The sequence below is a fragment of the Sminthopsis crassicaudata genome, chromosome 2, assembly GCF_048593235.1.
Source record: "Sminthopsis crassicaudata isolate SCR6 chromosome 2, ASM4859323v1, whole genome shotgun sequence".
NCBI classification, from domain to species: Eukaryota; Metazoa; Chordata; class Mammalia; order Dasyuromorphia; family Dasyuridae; genus Sminthopsis; species Sminthopsis crassicaudata.
In genome coordinates this window covers 345123546-345148687 of record NC_133618.1, presented here as the reverse complement: position 1 = coordinate 345148687, position 25142 = coordinate 345123546, and the positions used below count along the sequence as shown (strand labels likewise).

At 32.4% G+C, this 25142-nt stretch overlaps 1 protein-coding gene across 24 annotated transcripts in view; it reads left to right on the top strand.

Moving 5' to 3' along the window:
* The window catches only part of LRFN5 (leucine rich repeat and fibronectin type III domain containing 5), a 263784-nt gene that overhangs the window by 167277 nt on the left and 71365 nt on the right, over positions 1–25142 (top strand). For 18 of the 24 annotated variants that reach the window (XR_012486541.1, XM_074290656.1, XM_074290655.1 and 15 more), the window contains one exon: positions 22757–22840. The exons of the other annotated variants lie outside the window; for them this stretch is intronic. The gene's annotated coding sequence lies outside the window, so the exon portion shown is untranslated. The remainder of the gene's footprint in view (positions 1–22756; positions 22841–25142) is intronic. 24 annotated transcript variants of the gene reach the window in all.

Genomic DNA, 25142 nt, shown 5'->3' with positions numbered 1-25142 from the left:
AAGTTTTTCTTCATAATTTCTTGATCCAATATATTTTTAAGTCTGTTGTTTTTCCAATTAGATATTTCACATTTTCTTCTACTTTTCCATTTTAAACTTTGTTTTATTGTTTATTTCATGGAGTCTTTTAACTTCTAGCTGTCCATTTAAAATTTATTCAGTGAGTTTAAAAAAATTTTTTTTTTTTTTTTTTTTACTATTTTACTCATTCTGGTTCTTGAGTAGTTATTTTATTCACCATTTTTGCATTTTTGTGCCTCTTGTAAAGCAAGCTATTAATTTTCTTTTCATAATTTTCTTATGATCTTCTCATTTTCCCCAAATTTTCTCTGTTAATCGTATTTGATTTGAAAAATAATTTCATGCTCTTTTAAAATCTCTTTTATTGTTCTGATAGGAATTCATGTTGGATCTATTATCAATCTCCACTTTTCTTGAGATTCTGTATGTAATTGTTCTCACACTGTTGTCTTCTGACTTTGTATCTTGATCTCTTTTACTGAAGTAGTTTCTTTTGAAAAGGTTATTTTTTTCTATATATTTTTCATCTTCTTCCTTGATTTTGGACTTTATATTAGAGGTAGGCTTTTTTTTTTTTTTACTTTTGAGGTGGTTACAGGGATGACTGTCCTGAGTTTCAAAGACTTTTGCCATGCTCTATTCATAGCTTATTCTAGAGGCATGTAAGTTTTTGATGCTTTCAAGATCTTATGACCAGTGGCGAAGTATGGCATTGCTCTACTGCTCCTTACTCAGATAGGATCCTTGCTTTCCCAGCTCCTCTCTTTTCTGGAATTACTGCTCATAGCCAGGTAGGGGCCCCGCTTCCTTAAGCAAGTACTCATCTCCACCATGAAACTACAACCAAGAACTGAGTAATGGGCATTTAATTGCCAAATAATATGTTCTCCCACATCTAGTGGTTGAACATAATTTTCTCAGAAATCTTTTTTTTGGTATTTAATCCCCTTATCATCTCTGCATGATGAGAGCTTTTTAGTATGCTGTCCAGATTTTCCTTCTAAAAAGTAAATACTTTTTAGTTTCATGACTATAATCACCAACTGAAATGATCATTGAGCCCTAGAATATGAAATCTGCTTTTATTTCTTTTTTATTTATTTGTCAGAAAGTAATGGATGTAAATTTTTTGTGTCTGGAGGACCCTATGAAGTATGATTCTAGATAACTCAAAAGCAGGCTGATTTTTTGACAGTTTTTAAGTTAGCTGTGAACTGCTTTTCTGTTTTTCATTTAGTGAGGCCTAGTTGAATGTGCTTAATGTAATTTACATACCCACATAATTATCTCTCAACATTAGCATTGCATATTGGTCACATCTAAAAACCCACAGTTATCAAAATATACACAATTTAACATTCATATATTATTTGTTTTTTGTTAAGCAACAATCAACATTAGTTGTCTCTACAAATCAGAAAATTTGTCTGATTAATATTAATTTGCCATAGATTACAAAACGAGTCCATTTCTGTAATTGAAATGAAAAATGGTGAATTTACCATAAAAGAAAAGATGTTAAATGTCTTACATACTCTACGCTGCCATGCTGAGTGCTGTCAGGGGCACCCAGATTCTTCTCAAGCAATTGCTGGACAGAAGCTGATGAAGCTGAGGTGGCTGGAGACAGGATTTTGAGTATGGTGGAATTTGACCCCCACCCCATCTGCATTCCTACAAGCCTGGTTGGACAGGATTTTTTTTTTTTTTGCAAGGTTTTTGAGTCTACTGCTATTCAGGCTTTTTTCTACAGTACAATGCAACAACATATGACAGAAGTTATGAAATAATGATCAGCAATTCCTTGAGAGTGGTACTCCCTGCTGGACTGGAAGATAACTCCAGACAAGATAAGATAAGATTCAAAGAAGTTAGTAAAAACTGCTATTTTCCTAATTGTTTTTGACTAATTTCCAAATTCCATAATCAATTTTCTCAAAATTTTTAGACTTTTATTAAGGAGTTTTGCTCATGAAACTTTTGAGAATTTGTAAGATATTATTTTAATTTTATTTTCTAATCAATTTTCTGTGCATTTTTTCAACCTTTGGTCAGAGGTTTTAAATTCACAGAAAAAAGATTAGGCCCTTTTTCAGGAAAATTTTCAGCATATAAACTACAACACAGAAGTTTTTTCTGGCTGATTATCTATGACTCTTTCCAAAACCTAGCTTACAAGACATATGACATAGACATTCTGCCCAGAAACAAACATATACACAGACAAAAATGATATGTAAGAGGATTATCTCAACTTTGTATAACACCATAAACTTGGAAAAAAAATCCAAAAACATTTTATCGTTATTATCACTTGCACAAGCATCAAGCTTTCTTTTACACACTCACACACACAAAAAAATTACTGTTAAGAAATCTTTTAATCAGCAGAATATTCAGGACTTGGGCTGTTTCAAAAAACAGAAAATTTGGTATCTGAAAAATATTAAGAAGATCTTGAGTGGTATACAGTGTAGTAATAATTGCATATAACTCCTACTATTTTCAAGTAAAGTATTAAAAAAAACATTTAGTAATAGTGTTCATAGACAAAGGTAGGGAGACAGAGATCTTGAATGAAGTTTTCATTGCTATTTTTATGCTAAGTCTTTTTAGATAAGCAAAAAAGTTTTGGTATTTCTGGGGCATCTTAAGTTTAAGGCTTTTTTCAAGCTTTGCCTCTCAAACCCATTCTTCCAGGAGATTTAAAGCACAATCTACAGTCCAGATAGATGGAATACACATACAAAGTGGCTAACTTTTGTTAGTCAGTTATGGAAATATTCACTGATATTTAGTCATGAAAAAATATTATCAACTGGACCTTGGTACCTATTCAATAGAACTTGCCAATCTTTAAAGCTCCTTGAACAACAGCATCTAAGGGTAAACAACTAAAGGTAAACCTTTGGAGACTGATAAGCAAATACACCCACCCATGCTGTCCAAGTAACAAGAATTTCTTGCTCTTCCCACTGCTTGCAACTGATCCCAGATTATTTGGCAAAATTTCTTTTAGAATTTGGATTAGGATATCTTTGTAAAATTTGAAATAATTTTGTCAATTCATGTATTCCCAATTTCAAATATAGTTTTATTCAATTAATATCCCTAATTAATTCCTGATAATCATTTAGAGTAACCAAATTATCCCCTCCAGTTTCCATTTTAGAAGTGGCATAATTTTTTTATGGTTTTGCATCCAAAATACCTCTTTTCCTGTGCTCCCAAAAGCTTTCACCACCCCAAATTTTTTTTTATTTTTTAACATACATATTTTAAAATTTTATTTTGTGCTTTTCCTGTTTTTGTAAGGTATTAATAATACTGTTCTATTTTTCTCTCTCTATGTATTTAAGAAAAATTACCATGATGGGAAGTGGTATAGCAAAGAATACATATTTTCTCAAAAATTCAAAATAACCTTAAATCTTGGCAATGCTTGTAAAATACATCCTAAAATAAGATCTAGCATTTCAGAAGGAAGTGGACTTGAGTAGGTCTTTAGTGGGAAGAAAACATATTTCATGTTAAGTTTTTCTGATTTTTAAGTAGTCCCTTGAAAGGTAGAAGTAAGGTATTTTGAATTTCCCACAGCTAATGCCCCCTTAAATTAGCATTAGCATTTTTTAAAGGCAGATTGTTTCAATGGAGTTTTAAATTGCCTCTCTTTACTGATTAAAAAAAAAAAAAACAACACAAAAAACTGACGAGTCTTTTAATTTAAATTGGATTATTTAGAGCAGGAGCTAGAAAGACTATTTGTATTTAAAAAGGAATAACTGTTCCTCTTTATTTTAACTCTTTTAAAATGTTTCCTGAATTAGTTCCCTAGGTATAAAAATTTGACTTTTTTTCCGGTCTGTGTCTATGAGACAGATTTGAATAGGAAGCCTGGGGTAGAGGAGAAGGTGCTACTTTTTTCCCTCTTCCAGCATTTAGATTTCACTGTCTCTGCCTTCCTGTCTTCCTCCAAGGTACTGATAAAAGAATTTACTTTAAGGATTTAAGGGAACTTAAATCTCTGTCTCTGGGGGTTGGAGAAATACACCAAAATAGATTATACAAAAACTGGAAGATCTCCCAATCTTTTTCCTTTAAATTAATTAATACTTTCAGATACTATTCTCAGTCCCTGCTATATGATTGATTTTGCCTTATTCCAAATTTAATATGTATACTGTAATGATATCAGCTGGACAATAACCAATATTATAAATTATATATTATTATATATATTCTCATATGATATCTGATATATTTGATATTTGATATCTTTCCCCTGTGTCAGCCTGGTGATAAACTATTTCTAATGCCAAATTATTTCTGGTGATAAAGTACTTGTTGATGATCACCTTTTTTTCCCACTTTATTGTCACTTTTTGTTATTTAATTCCCCACTTACCTGAATTGTACATGTGTGTCAAGTGGGCACCCTTTTACTGAAGTTCTGCCCATGTCCCGTTCCTAGTTCGGCCGCCACTGTTGGAGTTCAGCTCCTATAGTGATGAAGGATATGACAACATAACAGGGCCAAGAGAAGTCCTGATTATGAACTCTTTGAAGTTTATTGATCAGAGACACAAATGTATATACCTCAAATCCTCATAGCTTTGATACAAAGTACACTCTTTTAAAATTTCTATAGTCTAACAAAATTCTACTATGATGTAAATGATTAAACCCCATAAGCCCCAGTTCTTGGTTACTTAGACAGAGATGTAAATAGTTAAGATACACATCAGAGTAAAGTTTATTATACTATTATCTCACATATCTTTCTCCTAAATACTTTTAGTTTCCTTGCGGACATTCTTTCCTGTCCTAAATTCAAAGGTTTAGCTTTTAATCCAAAGAGTAGTGTTTGCATTTTGCTTCAGTCACTAGATTATTAATTTATTATATTGACAAGCAGTCTCTGCTATATCAAAGCCAAGTTATTACAAACTCAAAACCTGGAATGGATCTTATCTCCTGGCCCTCTACACCTCAGCATTGTCCTTTTTTAGGATTTTTAGAATTTAGGACTGTTTTTTCCCAAACCAGTGGCCCCTGATGAATTTTCCAAATTTGTCATTATATTGAGTACAACACTCTAACGGTATTGGTATCATCTATTAGAGTTTTAAATAACTCGACTGCAATTCCAACACCTTCGTTAGCCCTCCTTAGCACTGCTTCCTATTTACTTAATTCTCCACAATTTCTGACTCTAGACAATATCACCACACCATCATGGTTATTGATGTTGTATAGTTCTATATATTCTTGCCACCTTTTCTTCTTTTCTACTTCTATTAACTCCTTATAATTTTTGTCTTTTATCTATATTTTTTCATGAAACATTCCCTTTGATATCTCTGATTTACTTGAAGAGATCTCTTGTCTTTTCCATTCTATTATTTTCTTCTAATTTTTTGCATTGCTCATGTAAGAATCTCTTTATCTGCACTCAGTTAAATGTATCTTTCCTTTTTTCTTTCCCTTTGGCTTTTCTTCTTGCCTTAGCTATTTGTAAAGTCTCATCATCCATTTTGCTTTATTACTCTTTGTTTTCTCTGGAATATTTTTTCTTGCTTTCTCCCTCACAATATTGAAAACTTTTGCCAGTATGTCTTCAGGATTTTAAATCAATTCTTCACTTCTACTTTATATTAATTACTTGGGTCACAGGGATATGGTCTGATAATTTTTCCTTCTTCAATTTAAGGGTGAATTTTTCAATAAGAAGCTCATGATCTGAGTCATAGCTCCAGGTCTTGTTTTAACTGACTGAATAGAGTTTTTCTACTGCTGGCTGCAAAGAATAGAAGCAGTCTGATTTCAATTTTGATCATCTGGCGATTACTATGACCAGTGAATTATCTTGATAAAAAAGCTGGTAAGCTCTGCCCTGTTTCATTTTGTATTCCCAGGTCAAACTTGCCTTATTCTAACTATCTTTTGATTTTCTATTTTAGCATTCCATTCCCCTGTGAGAGGTTTGATTACTTTTTTGATGTTCTTTCTAAAAGTTGTTGTAGATCTTCACATAACTAATCACCAGGGTGATCTTTTGCATCAATTTTTGGAGCATAGACATATGATTTGTATCTTCTCATTGCCGAAGATATCCACTTCCATCAGAATTGATCCTCATATAGTATTGTTGTTGAAGTGTATAAAGATCTCCTGGTTCTGCTCATTTCACTCAGCATTAGTGCATGTAAGTCTCTTGAAGCCTCACTGTATCCATCCTGCTGGTCATTTCTTTCAGAACAATAATATTCCATAACATTCATATACCATAATTTACTCAGCTATTCTCCAATTGATGGACCTCTGTAAAGTTCTTGAATTGTGAGGGTCCGGTAGTCTGCTCAATTATAATCCTTCTCTGGGAGGAGATCTGTAAAATCTTTTTCTCTGTGTGCAGGTTTCTTGGGAGCTCTGAATCTCCTCCAGCTCTTGTCCTTCCCCAAATCAGACTGGTCTCCTTTCAGCCTGCCTGGCGTCACAACTCTATGCCAGAGTAGATTCTCTCAGACCCAATGCAGCCCTTCTTTTATCCTCCCAGAGAATAGGCATGTGAGAACTCAGTGGGGAGTGGGGAAATACTTCCACCAATGAACTTGCTCCTCTTAGAATTCCTAAGGTATAAACTCCCTTTAAAGGCCTGAACCAAAGGTCTGAGCCAGAAAATTGTCAAGTCAACCTGAGTTCTCATCTTGTAACTGTCCAGACAACCTGAGTTCTCACTTTGTAATCCTAATAGGCCTCCATTCAATTTCCAGTTCCTAGCCACTATGAAAAGGGCTGCCACAAACATTTTTCCCTTTTTTTAACATCTCTTTGGGATATAAACCCGGTAGTAACACTTCTGGATCAAGCACAGTTTGATAACTTTTTGAGTATAGTTCCAAATTGCTCTCCAGAATGGTTGGATCTGTTCACAACTCCACCGATAATGATGCATTGGCTTTTAAAAGTGAACTTTTTGACTTTTGCATTTTCTTGGAACTCAAATGTATTGAAAGTCTTTGTAATTGAGTTCTGGCTTTCCTTAACCACAGAGTTTCAGAAAAAAATTCTTGACCAGATTTATTACTCTATACTGTTGTTCTTCTTGTTATGCTACCTCTTATAATATGTTAATATGTTAAAGAACAGTACAGTAATTATAGTGATTATACATATAATACATATAATATTCATTTAATTGGCAATAGTCCATTATGAATATACTGTAACCAAAAGAACAAATGAATTATCTCACTATGTTTTCTTTCCCACATCTTTTTCCCTTTTGGAAAGAAATTGGGACTGAATATTTCCAGACCATGCCTATTATTTCTTATTGGGTTTGACTTTGTTCAGGGCTTTCCCCCTGTTTCACTGAATAGGAGTTGGAGACTTTAATAATCACAACCTGTTACTATAATCGACTTGTTAATTTAGAGATAAAAAGAACCCTCAGTTCATTTTGAATTTTGAATTCTTCCCAGTATGTGTTTTATATTATTAATATTAATATTAATATTAATTTATATTATTAATAACATCTAAGTTCCTAAGTTTCCCCAGGCAAAGGAATAGATCCTGCTCTATTGTAAAATTCATGTGAATTTGATATAACTATTGGCATTTCCAAACAAGGGCAATCATGGATTTTATGTAAAGTCAAAATCAGAATTAATCATAGCTTAAGGAAATGTATGAAAACAATTCTTATAAATATGCCTGATTATGAATAAGTACACAGAGAGGATAGGTTGTTGTTTGGGGGGCCCAAAGGGATTCTGTAGTATATACCTTCTTAATGGAAGTATTTTTTCATGAAAGCTTAGCCACTGGACCCAGCCTTTATAATTAGGATACTATCTCTATTTTTCCAATACTATCATTATTTTTCCTTAAATGAAGGAGAAGCTGGGAATGATGCCTGTCTGTTCATTGCTACTGCTTACTCAGGTTCTTTCCCCTCTGCTAGATTATAGGGAAGGATACTTCACTGTAAAATTCACATAAATTCTTTAAATCCCCAGGAAGGAGAGTGGGATACTTCAGTTACCAAGGCTGCTTCTCAATTTAATTTACAAGGCAAAACTGAAAATTTTGGATTAGACTGCCTGAATGTTTTAGAAAAATCTCTAACAGTCCATCACAATGGTTTAAAACTTATTATTATAATATTATTATTATACAGTCCCAGTCAATTTGATTTGGACTGTTTTACCCAGTGAATTATTAAATGGCAACAAATTGTTCTAATTTGTTTCTGACTTCAACAGGGTTTTCATATAATAAGATTTTGGAGTAGGTGATAACAGTAGGAGATTACAGGAGTAAATGAGCTAGATTATCATCATCTTCTTGAGAATTGATATATTATTAGTGGGAAGCCTGAGTTTGTGAAATGGTTTCTGGTCAGAGACCAGAAACTCTTAGTTCTTATCATTATGGAGATTTTTTTTGGGGGGTGTGTGGTTCCCAAGGATATCATAATCACAATTTCCTTATTCTGTTGCATCCTCAGCAGTCAGAATCACTTCAATTATAACTATATCACAGCAAAAACTCAACTCAGAATAGTTGGTAGAAGAATCTCATAATTGTTAGAGACCAGAAATCAAAAAGTCTGTATTAAGGGAAACAAAGGCTAATTTGTTATATGGACCTTCCATGGGAGGGAGGATTAGAATCTGATTTTTTTTTTCAATTTCAATTTCTCCTTTTTATCATGGTATCTAGGAGAAGTGTTTTGTTGCCTTTGTTTTTCTATCTCCAACACACATCATATTACTACTTATTGAGAATGGGAATCCTTTAAATTATCACATAGGTTTTTGAAAATGTCATGATTCTTTTTTTTTAAAAGCTTTTTATTTTATTTTCAAAACATGTATAGATAGTTTTCAACATTCACCCTTGTAAAACTTTGTGTTCCAAATTTTTTTCTCCCTTTACCTCTATCTTCTCTCCTAGATGACAAGTAATCCAATATGTTAAATATGTGTAATTCTTATATGCATATTTCCACAATTATCATGCTGCATAAGAAAAATCACATCAAAAAGGAAAACAATGAGAAAGAAAATGAAAATGCAAACAACAGAAAATTACTATATTGCAAATATAACAAAAAATACTATATTGTGATCCACACTCAATCCCCACAGTCCTCTCTTTAGGTACAGATGGTTCTCTCCATCACAAGACCATTGGAACTGGCCTGAATCATCATGTTGAAAAGAGATACATCCATCAGAATGGATCATTGAATAATCTTGTTGCTGTGTACAATGTTCTTTTGGTTCTACTCGCTTAACTTAGCATCAGTTCATATAAGTCTCTCTAGATCTTTCTGAAATTGTCCTCCTGATCATTTTTAATAGAATTATAATATTCCATAACATTCATATACCATAACTTATTCAGCCATTCTCCAAGTGATAGGCTTCCATTCAGTTTCCAATTCCTTGCTAGTACAAAGAGGGCTGCTACAAAGATTTTTGAACATGTGGATCTTTTTTCCCTTTTTTATGATCTCTTTGAGATACTAGCCCAGCACAGACACTGATGGATTAAAAGGTGTGAACAGTTTGATAGCAACTTTGGGCATAATTCCATATTGCTCTCCAGAATGGTTGGATCAGCTTACAATTGCACCAACAATGTATTAGTGTCCCAGTTTTTCCACATCCTCTCCAACATTCATTATTATCTTTTCCTGTCATCTAAGCCCATCTGAGAGGTATGTGGTGGTATCTCAGAGTTGTCTTAATTTGCATTTTTCTGATCAATAGTGATTTAGAGAATTTTTCTTCAAAGAGAAACTGCAGTTGCTTACTATTTTGAGTACTATTTTGACTTATTTCAAAAATTGTATAAAATTTGGGTCATAATTATTACACAGAAAAAATTGCCAATATCTTTTATAAAACAGCAAGACAGGAAGTTCTAGAGAGAATTCCTCTCTTACTCAAAAACAGAGGGACTAAATAGATATCACTAAAAGGTAATTCCTAACGTATTTAGTTGTCTTTCATAGATTTTCATAGTACAAAGTTCCACAAAATGTTACATACAATATTTGGGTCCCTTAAATGAGTCCAATGCAGTGATAATGCTTATTAATTTTTGTAAAAGTGATGATGTAACAACAATAAGTTCTTTTACCTTAGTGGGATAATATATTAATTTAATATTATTGATGATATAGTGAGAACAAGTTTCATTCCATTAATTAGGTAGTTTCTCAAATAAGCACAAATGAATCCATGTGCAAACTCTATTTTATTAAGTTGTTTTGATTTAGTTTATTTTCTCTAAGTTATTCAAAGTTGTTTACCAGATGTTATTAGTAGTTTACTTCAAAGTTACTAATAAAGTCATTTATAATAATTTTTTCCCTTGGTGATCTGTTTTATTAAAGATTCTATGTATGTTTTCCAGCTTTTTTTTTTTTTTTAAAGAATTCACATATTTACCAACTCATATTTGGTATTTTTATTTCATTGATGAAAAAACTTTTTCAGAACAGTTCAATTTAAAAAGGAACAGTAATGTTAAATTGACAAACTATCATGTTAAAAGATTAAAACTCATTCTCACCACATTTTCAGTTATACTAACTCAACAAACTACCCTATTAAAATAATTGAACTTATTTTCATGATATTAATTATAATAAGTTAACAAAGCTTTTTTTTTTTTTTTTTTACTATAGCTGAAATATGTTTCACATAGATTTTTATACATACAAAACTAATGAAAAATATTTTTGTTAAAACAATTTGTGAACTTTAGAAGCGGCAACTATTTTAACTTCCTGGAACTATTTTACATTTTTGTTGTCCACAATGTCATGCATAGTTAATACGAAGAGCCTCTTAAGCTTAAGATAACATTTTAGTGCCTCAGTGCTATCTGCTGCCTTGAAAAGTTTATAGCTTAATTTAAAAATAGAGCTCTTCATATTTTTTTCAGCGAATATGTTTTATAATGGACCTTATTGTTATGTAATAAGGAGGAAATAAGAAAGAAATGAGTATTTATTAAGTACCACCTATGTGAAAGGCGTTGTGCAAAGTACTTTGTAAATATCTCATTTGATCCTAATGACAACCTTAAGAGGTAGGTGCTAGCTATTGTAATCAAAATTTTACTTTTGAGGAAACTAAAGCAGACAGAATTCAGAGAGTGTGTGTAGCTGAATTTGAAATTTGTCCTTCTAGACTCCAAGCCCATGAGGATGTGTGCTCTATTTGTTTGTTTATTTTTGCAAATTTGAATACCTTTTTAAAAAATGGAAACGGGCAATTAGTGGAGACAGCACCAGCCCTGTAGTCAGGAGAACCTGAGTTCAAATTTGATCTCAGACATTTAGTACTTCCTAGCTGTGTGATCCAGGGCAAGTCACTTAATCCCAATTGCCTCAGGAAAAAAAAAAAATGGAGACCACTTTGAGTGAGTAAAAAGAATTTGTGAATAAAGTGGAAGAAAAAGCAAGCAAAAAATCCTTTACTGACCACAATATAATAAAAAATCAATAAATCAATAAAGAATTTGAAGATAAGTATAAGATTTAATTGAACTAAAAAATTTAAACTTCAAAATGAGAACTAAAGAACCAAAAAAAAAATATCCATGAAAGTCAAATAAATAAGGCAACATAGAACAACTTTTGGAATTTAGTCCTTGGGCAAAAAAGTATTTCTCTAGATACTTTAAGAGGAAAGAAAATATTCAAAAATTAAGCATAAAACTAAAAAAGTAAATCTGGGAAGCCAACAAATTAAAAAAATATTTTTACACAAAAAGAAAATCAAAGAAACAAAATTGCCCACAAAAATTGAGTTACAAAATTTTGTAGCCTAAAAAATTTAACAAATCATTATATCTTTGGATTTAGAAGAAGAGAAATAGAAGTCAAATTTCCTAAATCAAGAACTTAAAAATGTTAATTCACAAGAGATGCATTTAGGAAATTCTCATAAATTGTTGGGCCCAATATAATAATTACTTGGTTAGTATTGGACTTAAAGTCAGAAAGTTCAAATCTCATTGAAGAGACCTACTGTCTTGCCTTTGACAAATCATTTTTTCTTAATCTTAATTTCCTCATCTATAAAATAGGGATGATAATAATAACCTTTACCTCACATGGTTTCTGTGAGTATCAAATGAGGAAACATAATTAAAGCATTTTTAATGCTAAATGGGGAGGGGTAATTTCAATCTCACCCTTATAACTGAGTTCAATAACTCTGTGTAAACCTGAAACCATTAATTAACAAGGAAAGAATTTCCTATTTGGTAATAAAGGAATGATGCGGGCGGTAGACCCCTTTAGTAATAATTAGAAAGAAAATTTAAGCACAATCTGGCAGAGGTTATGTGAAAACCAACATTATAAAACCAACTGAAAATGTAATGCCAGAGAAAGTGAGCAAGATAGAGATTCAAATATTCTGATAAAAAGGGAGGGGAGGTTTTGCAAGACTGAGCTTTGATTGAAGCAGAGAAACTGAGTCATGACTTGGTCAGGATAATTAAGGAGACTGAGAACTGTGGCATAACAAAAATAGATTAACCTATTAAAAACCATAGCAAAGGAACTGGACCTGCAATTTCATTGGTAAAAGAACACTCTTCCAATTGAGATCAGCATTTTTCCTGTAATTTATTTGCTTATAGAGTTGCCTAGAACACTTGGTAATTAATTGAGTAACTCAGGGTCATAAAGCCATTCTGCTTCAGAGATGTGACTTGCACAAAGGTTTTCTTGGTTTCACATTTGTTCTGTAGTTATTATGATAGATTGTCTTTTGAAAATATCATAAAAAGTAGAAAAGAAATCAGATATAGTGCCTTTTATATGTATGGCTTATTATCAAATAAAAGAATCAATTACAAAACAAAAAAAAATAGCTGTCTATTAAATGAAATTGAAAGACTTGATGAAAACTAGATTTGAATGATAAATGAAATTGAAAGACTTGATGCAATTAGAATAATGATAGTTTCCTTGGGAAATCCATACATCAAATATCTCTAATAAGGGCCTGAAAAGCAACATATATAGATAACATAGAAATATGTAAAGCCCAAAGCTATTGCTCCAACAAATGATCAAAAGATATGAATAGTTCTCAAAAGAATAACAATTAATAATCACATGAAAAAATGCTCCAGATTATTTATAAGAATAATAAATCAAAGCAAATCAGAATGCTTACCCAATATACACAAATTTGTAAAGATGATTATAAAAAAAGTCAATATTGAGGAAGTATATGAAGTAAAAAAATACTATCATGCTAATTACTTTTGGTGAAGTTGTAAATTAGTACAATTATTGTGCTAAGGAAGTGAGAAAAATGCTTATTCCACTTGATGCACAAATCCTACTGCCAAATATAAACCCAAAGGAGGTCAGTGACACAAAGAAGGGCTCTATACACAACAAAATATTTATAATAAAGTTTTTTTTTTAAGTAGTAAAGAATTTTATTTATTTAACAAAATATTTTTATGTTTACCGATGTTTATTGTTTGAGAAAACAAGTTATGGTACATGAAAGTTATAATATTAATATACTATAAGGAACAAAGGATTTGATACATGAAGAAAATTATAAGAAGACTTAGTGAAATTCAGTTAATAATCAACAACCCTTCATAAAGTGCTTACTATGTGCCAGGCACTATGCTAAATGCTAGGAATATAAAAGCAAGCAAAAAGAAACAGTCACTGCCCTGAAGGAATTTATTTTCTTGGGGTGAAGACAAGGTGGATTAAAGGGATCATTGTTTTTTACTGTTGCTATTCTTTTATTCTTGATGAAAGTAATAAGCACAGGAACATTATGAAGTACAGAGAATGTATTTTAGGAGGAAGTGAAGACATTGGCAAGTTTGAATACCCATTTTAAATTGAGGTGGGAGGAGTAATCAAATCAGAGAGGGATCTGAGGTTTGAGCTGCATAGTTGAAGTGATCTTCCAAGATAAAGAGGTAATTGGTGCATTTTGGAAAAATAGAATTCAGTCTAGTGATAAATGAAGGGAATTACTCCAAAGTGAGGTAATCACAAATAGGAAGCAATAAACATAATGACTTCAACCATGCAAAAAATAAGAAGAAATATATCAAAAGAATGCAAACTATTGTTCTCTTTTATTGTCCTGACTCAGTTTCCCTAAATTGTCCTGCCTTGGTTTTCCTGAATTATTCTGCCTCAGTTTTTAATTGTTCTGCTCAATCCTGAAAAACCACCCTTCCCTCTTAATCATCAGAATATTTGATAAGGATACAGACACAGACACACAGACACACACACATGCATATATATGTTTAAAAAAAAATTTTTTTTGACAGTACATATGCATGGTTAATTTTTTACAACATTATCTCTAGCACTCCCTTCTGCGCCGAATTTTCCCCTCTTTCCCTCCACACCCTCCCCTAGATGGCAGGCATTCTCATACATGTTAAATATGTTATAGTATATACTAGATACAATATATGTGTGCAGAACCGATTTTTTTTTTTTTTTTTTTTTTTTTTTTTGCACAGGAAGAATTGGATTTAGAAGGTAAAAATAAATAACCTGGGAAGAAAAACAAAAATGCAAACAGTGTATACTCATTTCCCAGTGTTCATTCTCTGGGTGTAGCTGATTCTATCCATCATTGATCAATTGGATCTGAATTAGATCTTCTCTTTATTGAAGATATCCACTTCCATCAGAATACATCCTCATACAGTATTGTTGTTGAAGACACACAAATATATGTTGCTTTTGAATGACTAGGTCTTTTTTTTAACTTAAGTCAAATACAAAATTTAAATTTAATTTAAATTCTTGAAAAGAATGACTAATTCTTTGTTTCTTTCATGCAGTTTTCATGTTTTACCATAATTCCAAATGAAAAGTGAGTAATTCAATTTCTTGAAAAATATTGAGGTCTCTACTTTGTAATGCTGGAGAAACTGAGGCAAGATACGGATTAGAGAATTTTTAATATTTTATTTGAGAGGGAGAGATTATGCTGAGGACATGCTGCCCCCAGGACTGATGTCTCAAAGCATCCAGCAGCTAATGTGAGTTTCCCATGAAATATATGTGCACATGGCTCTCAGCTACCAGGGCAAACTGAGGCAGGGGTGGAGTCTGAGCACTGAGAATGGGAACAGACTATCAATCCGGTTCTGACAAGGTGAGGGGAGGCACTGGACATTCTGTAAGTAGGGAAGGTCTGGGGTCATGATAGAAGGCCTTTCTCCTTATCTGGATTAAATATTTATAGTTTATAATCTTAGCATAACCAGTCCTAAATTATATTAGTTCTAATGATTAGGAGGGAAGAGTGGTGTTACAACCAGGGTGATTGAGGCAGAACAATTAAGGGAAATTGAGTCAGGATTATTAGGGAAACTGAGAGAGGACAATTAGGGAAACTAAGTCAGGATAAAAAAGAGAATTGTGGTGCAACACTATTACCAGGGTTTCTGCTATATCATTCCCAAGATCAAGTAGCCTAGGAGTTATTTCTATAATATTCCTAAGGACTGCACCACATCATACCTATAAACACATATATGTGTATAAAAATGTATGTTATACATGCACATATGTATACACATATACTTTCCCCCCTATTTTTCCCAAAATAAGAACTCACAATGTAATATTGTCTCTGAAATGTAATGTTCTCTGTTGAGGTTTTCTTGGGGTCTCTGGGACCAGACTTCGTTTCAGTTCAGTAATCACCACAGGAGTAGTCAGGGGTTAAAGTCCAAATCCTTTATTTTCTCCTTCAAAGTCTTATCTCCTTCACTTGAGGCTCGGCTGGTTTTCTGGAGGCCTTCTGGATCTTGGTTTCAGTGGAGAAGCGAAGGAGGAGAGTCTGTCACCACTGTCTTCCCTAGTTCTGATTCTGGCTGAGTTTGTCTGAGCTTATCTGCTCTCTTATCAAAGATGTGAATCTTGTAGAACTATAGTAAGTACTAAGTACATGTATTGAACTAGAGAACTGTTAAGCACCATGCTAAACAACCATTGTCTCTATCAATTCCACTGACTTAGCACCTTGTTTGAAGTTCTGGCCCATAACAGCATAAATTTTGAAAAAGTTTTACTTTGATATTTACCTTTTAGCTTTTAATTCTCCAGCCACCATGAGATCTCATTTGGAACAGATTACCAATATTCTTATTACTATTGTCACCATTGTTTTGCTGTTTCATATAAATGGGGGAAGCCCTAACACTCCTGACTTTTCTTGTGTTCTCTCTTGAGGACCTTTAAAAAAATACTTGGCTAGTAGCTGAAAACTCTGCAGCCTGCTCTTAATATTAAGATACCCTCCTTTCCTTATTGAGCTAAATATATATATATATCTTTCAATGCTTTCAATGTCTTTATCAACTTAGACCTCATCAAAAGATAGTCAATCTTGCTAGAAGAACTGTTACTGAGACTGAGAAGAGCTTTTGTTTTGGAATTTTGTAATCCCTTACAAAAATCAGTTTCTACAAGCCTCTCTCCTATGCCCATGACAGAGCATCAAATGCAAAATAATACATAATAGGGTAAAATGACAATCCTAGGTAGCATCATAGCAATACATGCAATATAAGAGCATAATGCAAATTATTAGCAATTCTAGTTACTAAATTAAATTAATAAGTACTTAAGGTCTGTGTATGTGTGTGTGAGACCTGGGTAGACATGAACTTGTGAGTTACTTGAGAGGAAGTACTGTCTTGTTTTTCTCTTTTTATCCATAGAGCTTAGCACATATTAAGCATTTAACACAGTGATGTGAAAATTACTTGTGACCATTAAAATAATTAAATAAATAAACTCAATAAACTTTACAATTTTTTGCTTCTTATGAAGAATTGTCATGAAATAAGTCCTTCTGCAGCAATAACTTATTTTAGGATATTTCTCATTAAGCTTGAAAGATTTTGACAATTATTATTATTATTATTCATGATGAAAGTACACTTTTATGCCATTTGATATATTTAATAATGTACCTTTGATAAGCAGTACATCTTTACATGTATAGTCATAATTTTAGCCCATAGGTTTTCAATAAAGTTTAAATCAAATAAATTCCCAAATCATTGAAGTATGCTCATGTTCATCTCCTGGATAAATTTCCTAATGATTTGTCATGTGTGGTTAGGTGCAGTATAATTTCTGTAATTCTGGAACGTTTCTACTTCTGAATATATCAATAAATTTTTCAGAGTTCATCATTTTCTCAAAGGAGACAAATTTTTATGCCCACTGAAAACAAAAAAAAAATTCCAAAATATTTTTATGTGTATGTTTTATAGTTTTATAGTAGTTTGGTATAACTTTTGATGAAAAAGTTTATCAGCAAAAAATATTTTTTAATTTATTAATAACCTCAGTTTTTGTATTGTCTAGCTCTAGCTCATGACAAGTGCTTTTTCTTCAAGAAGTCTATACTGTATTATAAAAAAACCAATAGTAATTAAATCCAGCTGCCAGATTTCTTCTGAAAATCTTTGATTATTTTCTGAGGATTAATTGTTTTGACAATGCAGTTATTAAGTTATTGGAATTATTTTTCAACTTAAATTATAGTTTTCTTGAACTTTAATGTGATTGGTTCTGTTTAATGGTGGGCTTGAATAATCTCTTAAACTCTTGACTTCCCCTCACCAAATGCCACAGTAACATGTTTAATAGTCAGTGAAATAAGCTCTTTAAACAGTACAACTTTTGCACATTTACTTGGAATAATATCCATTCTTATAAACACAACAAAAGTAAGACACATAATAATTTAAAGCACAATATCCAACACTCAGCTTACAGAAAACAAATTACAAGGACAAATTCAGGTTTTATCTAGCCAAGTTCAAATGTTCTGATTCAGTGTAGGAGCAGTACAAGAATATACACTTGAATATACTGTCATAAAACGTGTGACACTAATGACATATGGTTGTATCAAAGTTTTTGCTTGCCAAAAGTCATTTATGTATCATTTAAATTGCTTTTTCATTTGTTCTTTTTTTATCTTCCTCTTTACTAGGCTATTTGCTATTTCCATTTATAATTTTAGTCACTAGATATCATTTTGCAGCTTCCTCAGTTATGATTTCATCTCTTCTTAGTCTGTAATATTTTAAAGAATCCAAGATAATTTGTACTTTGGCATACTTGTTGTTTTTTTACTTAAGGGGAATCTTGACCCTTAGGTTTTAACATTCCATTATTGTGTCCCTGAGGCACATCCTTTAAAATATTATTAGTCGTTCCCTTATTCTTGAATGGAAGTAGTAGAAAGCACAGAACTTTTAAAAATATTTCAATACTTTTTTTTTATTTTCTAAATACATACAGCTTTCAACATTTGTTTTTGTAAGACTTTGTTTTCCAATTTTTTCTTCCTCTGTCCTTTACCTCAAGACATCAAGTAATCTGATATACAGTTTTAAGGTACAATTATTTGAAACACATTTCCTTATTTCTCATGTTGGAAAGCACAGGTATTTTATCTATATTCTGAGTGGAAGCTAAAGATGCCTCAAAGTAGTGAGTGTGAAGTTCAAATGAGTTAACATATGTAAAGGACTTTGTAAAACTTAAAGCTATACATAAATTCCAGGTATTCATTATTATTATTAGTCTACAATCATCAAGACTCAAGTCAGGTGATGATGACTTCATTACCTGAGCCATGAAGTTTTTCTCTTCTTCTCAACTATTACCCACACATTTGTTCAACTTATTTCACATGGCTTATTACTCCTCTAAATTACCTCAGGAACACACAAAAATGATCATAACCTTGATCATTGCCCACAAATACTAAATTTCCATGTTTATGAGCTCGGAAAGTCTTTCTTTGATCATAATCTATTCACATGCTAATTCTTCCTTTGCATCCTAAACTCAAACCTTGTTCTTTGTCCACATTACGACCTCCAGTTCTTTAATCTCTTATTTCCTTCCTTGGCTTTCATCCCTGCACCTTCTATATCTTCTTCCCTTCACTATCTTTACCCTTTGGTGAACAAATTCAATTTGAAACTGTCCTCTTTTCTTGACTTCATTACCCCTTATTATTACCCCTCAGGCTTGGAACCCTCTCATCATCCATTCTCTTTGGACTTTCAAAGGAGCTGATAAATGAAGCCAGAGAAAATCATATAACTGTATCAACTAAAATTTATACTATGTAATTTTAAATGGATCTTCAGTGCTTCAAGGCAATTTTTCACACCTTTTTGCAACCTGCACTATCTCATCCAAATCTTTTCATTTCTCCTCAAGCCTCTGAGGTCTTCCATTTCTTATATCTCTCAGCTGAAAACCTTAACTCATATTTTACTGAAAAAAAAAATTAATCCATTGTATCTTCTCACATCTCTAAAATGCCTTCTCCCTGTAGCTCTTTTCTTTCCTAACGCCAACTATTCTAAGTGAACAAGTGATTCCATTCCATCCTGTTTTCTCAAGTAAAATGCCCTATCTTATCATCTTGCACTTTACCACATATCTTCAATCTCTTTTTGTCTCTTGATTGCTTCCTTACTGGTAACAAACATGCCCATTTCCTTCCACTGTCAAAAAACCCTCTTTTGATTTATCCATACCCAATATTTCCCCATATTTCTCCTCCCTTTTGTAGGTAAATTCCTTGAAAGGGCTATCTATAATAGGAACCTCCATTTCCTTTTCTCTTATCCTTACCTTAATTCTAGAGTCTGGCTTCTGATCTCATCATTCAAATGAGAATGCTCTCTCTAGAGTTCTTACTGATCTGAGAAGACCAAATTTAATGATCTTTTCCTAGTTTTTGTCCTTACAAACCTCTCTGAAACCTCAAAACTGTAAAAAACCTGTTCTCTCTGGCTTTTGTGGCACTAGTGTTTCTTTCTTTTCTTGTTTATTATTTCTCATTTTCCTTTGATGTACATTTGTCCAAGTCACACTAATCATTTGTGCCACAAATGATTAGTCTTTTCTGGACCTTCTTCTCTTCTTCTTCTATTCTATTTTAGTTAGTATTCTTATCAATTTTTGTGGATTCAAGTTTCATTTTCATATTCATGATTCTCCCTTCCTCTTTCCCTTTTTCTCTCTCCCTCCATCTGTACCTCCTTCCCCCTTCCACATCTCTTTCTCCATTTCTCTTTCTGTTATTCTTTATTACTCTCTGTCTATCTCAGAGAGACACACAGACATCCCCCCTCACATATATACATACATATTCATGAATAGAATGTTGAAGAAATGCATTAAGATAAATAGGAAAATAGAGACAGAGAAAGAAAAAAGAGGAAGATGGAATAACTGATGGTTTAGTCACAGGTCAAACAAACTCCAGCATAGATAGATAGAATGTGAAGGAATGATTAATTGAAAACAAAGATTAGAGGGTGAGACAATGGAAAGAGAAGGAGAATAAATAAGAAAGAGAAGCTATCATCTATAGATAAGATCAACAAACAACACAAAAAGCAAGAAATAGCTCTGTGGCAAGAATGATAACAGACTGGTTTAGAATGCAGAATTCAACAAAATGTTGTTTACAAAGAAATACACCTGATACACATACATTCACAGAATTAAAGGGCTAGAGTAAATCCATTATACTTGAGGTAGATTCTAAAGTAAGGAAAGCAATGATAATTGGAGAAAAAGCTGTAGTAGAAACAGACATAATAAAAAAAAATAAAGAGATAAACAGGAAATTGCATTATTCATAAAGGCATACTAAATGATTTTGATACATACACACACACAAGAACTAGCATAGTCTTGAAATACTTAAGGAAAAAGTTAATTGAAATGGAAGAACTAGAAAATAAAACTATGATAATTTATATCAGATCCTTGTACTGTATTGACACTTAGAGAAATCTAAGAAAAAGGTAAATAGAACTTTATAAAAGTCTAGAACTTTTGAAAAATTAGAATCCCATAAATCCCTGACAATTACAAATTTAGGAATAGAAAACTGTCCATATTTCTTAGTCATTCCGATGGGGTGAACCCTGAAGCCGTACTTTGAATTTGAGAGAAATGCTTGAGAAACTCTCCTTGAAACTTTCCTCTGGGACAAACCCACACCAGGGAATCAAGATAAAGTGGTTTCATTCTGTTATCTTGATGGAACTAGTTGAGTCCAGGACCACTCCCTACTTAGCTCAAACTTATGTAGTCTAATTTAGCTAGAGATCTAGATTTCTATTGACCCCTACAGAGCTGAAAATTGGCTCAGGACCACTCCCAGTAAGTGGTCTCATCTAGGCTTGGGGGCAATGACAGCATTGAGGGAATCTCATTTAATGAGAACTTCAGTTTCAAGATTTCCTTATAAAAAGGACAATTTTAAACTCATTTCTTTGCAGAAGGTCCAAAGCAGCTTGCTCTGCTTCTAAGGACCCTGCCTGTTGAGAAGGCATTCTTCTCTCAGTGTCAGCCTCCATTTCCCTAAGAGGACTTTGCAGAGGACCTAAAAAGCAGGACCATGCCAGGCCAAAGGACCTCTCCTTGTCAAGGAATCCCTCCTTGGCATAGTTGCCAACCAGGACCCTGCCCATTGAGAAGAGACCCCCTCTTCTCAGTGTTCACACACCCCTGTTTATCTCTCTGACAGGACTTTGTCACTTGGAAGTTAGCCTCCTAGCAAAAGCTGACTTCTCAGTGCCTATAAACTTCTTTTTGCCAGTCTAACTTTTCGAGTTTGTAAATTCTTTTATGAAGGACCTGTGTTGACCAGAAGGAGTTCCCACAACTCTCTGCCCTGTGCCAAACCTCATCAATTCATGGCATCTTTACTACAAAAAGATATTAAAATAAAGAAAAACAGATGTATTAAATGTATATTTTACTGATCACAATATTTAAAAAATTACATCTAATAAATAATCTTTGAAGAAAATATAACATGAACTGAAGACTAGATAACAGAAGCCTGAGGAGTATGTAGGATAAAAAGCAAATCAAAATAACAATAAAAAATGAAAACCAGGACTATCTTTTGCTATTTTTTGCATCCCCAAAAGGTCATGGTACATGGAATATAATTGATAGATTGGTTTTTCTTCATCATTGAAGGACCAAAATGACATCACTATATTGAAGTCAAGGAACAGTGAGTCTGATTGTGTCTGGTCAGATCAATATGAACTCTGAAGGCTCTACCATGTGGCAGGAACAGATACTTTATGTGAGCATTTGGAATGGAGATGTATATAAATTTGTCAATCTCACATTTTGAGCTATTCCAGTTGTGTTTTGTGTAATGACTTCTTTGATGTAGATACACCATGCCAAACAGTCTTCTGCCACTATTGTTCATGTCTTACAATTGCTTCCAAAGTTTTTCAGAGAGATCTTGAGAGAGTCCTTGTAATCTCTTCTTTTGATCTTTATGTGAGTGCTTGTGTGAGTTCTCTATAAAATAGTCTTTTAGGCAAACATGCATTTGGCAATCAAACTTGCACTCTCTGCAGCAGAGTTTAAATGCATGAAGTTTGCTCAGGAAAGGACTTCAGTGTCTGGTACTTTATCTTGCCAGGTGATCTTCAGAATCTTCCTAAGAATTGAAATGAAAGTGATTTAAATTCCTGGTGAGGTGCCAGTACCTGAGCCAGGTTACACATACAACAAGGTCAGCAAAATGGCTCTTTAAACCTTCAGTTGGATAGCCAGACTAATATCTCTTCTCTCCTACACTTTCCTTTGGAGCTTCCCAAACACTGAGCTAGCAGTGGCAATGCATTCATCAACCTCATCATCTATGTGTACATCCCTGGAAAATATACTGCCAAGGTAAGTGAACTTATACAGCATTCAAAACTTCTCTATTTGCTATAATCCATGATTCCATGAATGAATGGTAGGATGCTGGTTCATGTACAATTTCTGTTTTCTTGGTATTAATTGTCAGAACAGAATTAACATAAGCAGCAGAGAATTGATCCTTATTCTGTCATTTGTTATGCTAAGCCCTGGGGATATAAATAAGTAAAAGATACAATCTCAAAACTCAAGGTGTTTAAAATCTAATGGGGGAAGAATACACAATTTGCCTTTAAAAAAACAAACAAACAAACAAAAAACAACCCCTAATACTCTGAAAGATTGGTAATGATACTTAGAACGGAAAGATCATTTTTATTGTTATTTTTCTTGTATATTTTGGAGACAGGATGTCTTATTGCAAGAATGATCTAAGATTGATATTAGGAGGAATTTTCTGATGAGGCTGCATAGTTAGAGATGCATTATGAAAGAGAGAACTGAGAGAACCCAGGAAACATTTCATTAATATTTAAGTTGATGAAATAATTGAAGAAAATTTTGAAGATTTAAAAAAAAAATTCTCAAAGATAATTTTTAAATTTTTTTTGTTTTTTTATTGAAATTTTATTTTAAAAACATATGGAATAATAATTTTTTAATATTGATCTTTGAAGAACCTTGTGTTGCAGTTTTCCTCCCCTTTCCTCCATACCCTCCCCTAGAGAGCATGTGATTCAATATATGTTAAACATGGTAAAAATATATGTTAAATCCAAAATAAGCACATATATGTATATTTATTTATTATATAAAAAAGCAAGGATTGTAGTAATAATTTCAGACAAAGTTAAAGCTAAAATGGATTTCATCAAAATAGAAAAATAGGGAAACTAAATGTCAGCAATATTATTCAATATTGTTTTAAACTATTTAAAATAACTATTTAAAAAAACCTGAGAATAAACCTTCCAAAACAGACACAGGAATATAAATATAAACATAAAACACTTATTATAGAAATAAAGTTATATCTAAATAATTGAAATAGTGTTTATTGCTTATAGGTAAGTAAAGCCAATAGAATAATAAAAACATTCAAGAATTTTATCTTACTAAACTAGTTATGTAATGACATACCAATTAAATTACTAAAAAAATAATCTTGCTAAGTTAAAACAATAAGAAAGTTCATTTAGAAGAACAATAGATCAGGAACTTTAAAGAAACCAAGGAAAACATGAAAAGGAAGCAGATTCAGTAGTATTAGAGTTCAAACCATTATTAAGTGAAAGCATTGTTGAAATATAAAATGAATAATTTTGATTACTTTAAATTAAAATTTTATTGTATAAATAAGACCTATATAGCTAAGCATAGGCGAATTGCAGAAAATTGGGAGGAAAAACTTTCACTGACAATCTCTTAGATTTTTGTGCTTGTGTTGAAATATTGTTGTGGTGTAGGAAATGATGAACTAACTGATTGATTTAGAAAAATATGGAAAGACTTGGTCTTATGAAAGAAAATGTTTTCCACCTTCAGAAAAACAGAGAAGTGCAAATAAGTATAGTATTATCTTAATCTTAATTATCATAGTGTATGACTATACATGTGTACATATATATGTATGTAAATATCTATGTATATATGCACACATATGCATATAAATCTTCACACTTATTTTAGGTAGAGGAAGGAGAAGAAAAATAAAGTACCAAGTTCACAGCAGAGCAAAAGAAAATCTACAAAGAAGCAAAGAAAAACTGGACATCTTTGAAAACTACATATAGATTTTCTTGAATTGGAAATTTAAGGCTTTTTTTTTTTTTGAATCCTCTCATGTTATGTTGTACACATGGCAATTTTTTCTGTTTTTATTCCTTTTGTACTTGTTTGAAATACATTTAAAAGCTAAAATAAATTAACCTGAATAAATGAAAATTTAGGAGAACCTGATAGTCATCTCAAGTATCTGAAGGAGTATTAACAAATAGCAGAGACAAAAATGTACTGAGAGGATGCTAGTAATCACAAATAGAGTAATTGTGGAGTGGCAAAGTATCATAATGGACTATGAGTACTTGTTCTATCTTTTCACTCCAACTTTTCACTCCAAAAACATTAGTACAATCGTAGCTATTTTGTACAGATTCTAATACAGTAATATATCTTCTTACACCAGACTAGGACTAACCCCAATTTAGTACTAGATACCAACCTTGAACCTCAGATCCCAGAACTTCCAAGACCCTTAGGACTAGAGAGCATGATCAATGAAAAACTTTTCTAGAAGTTCAGGAGTTTATACTTTAAGCTGCATGCTATTAGG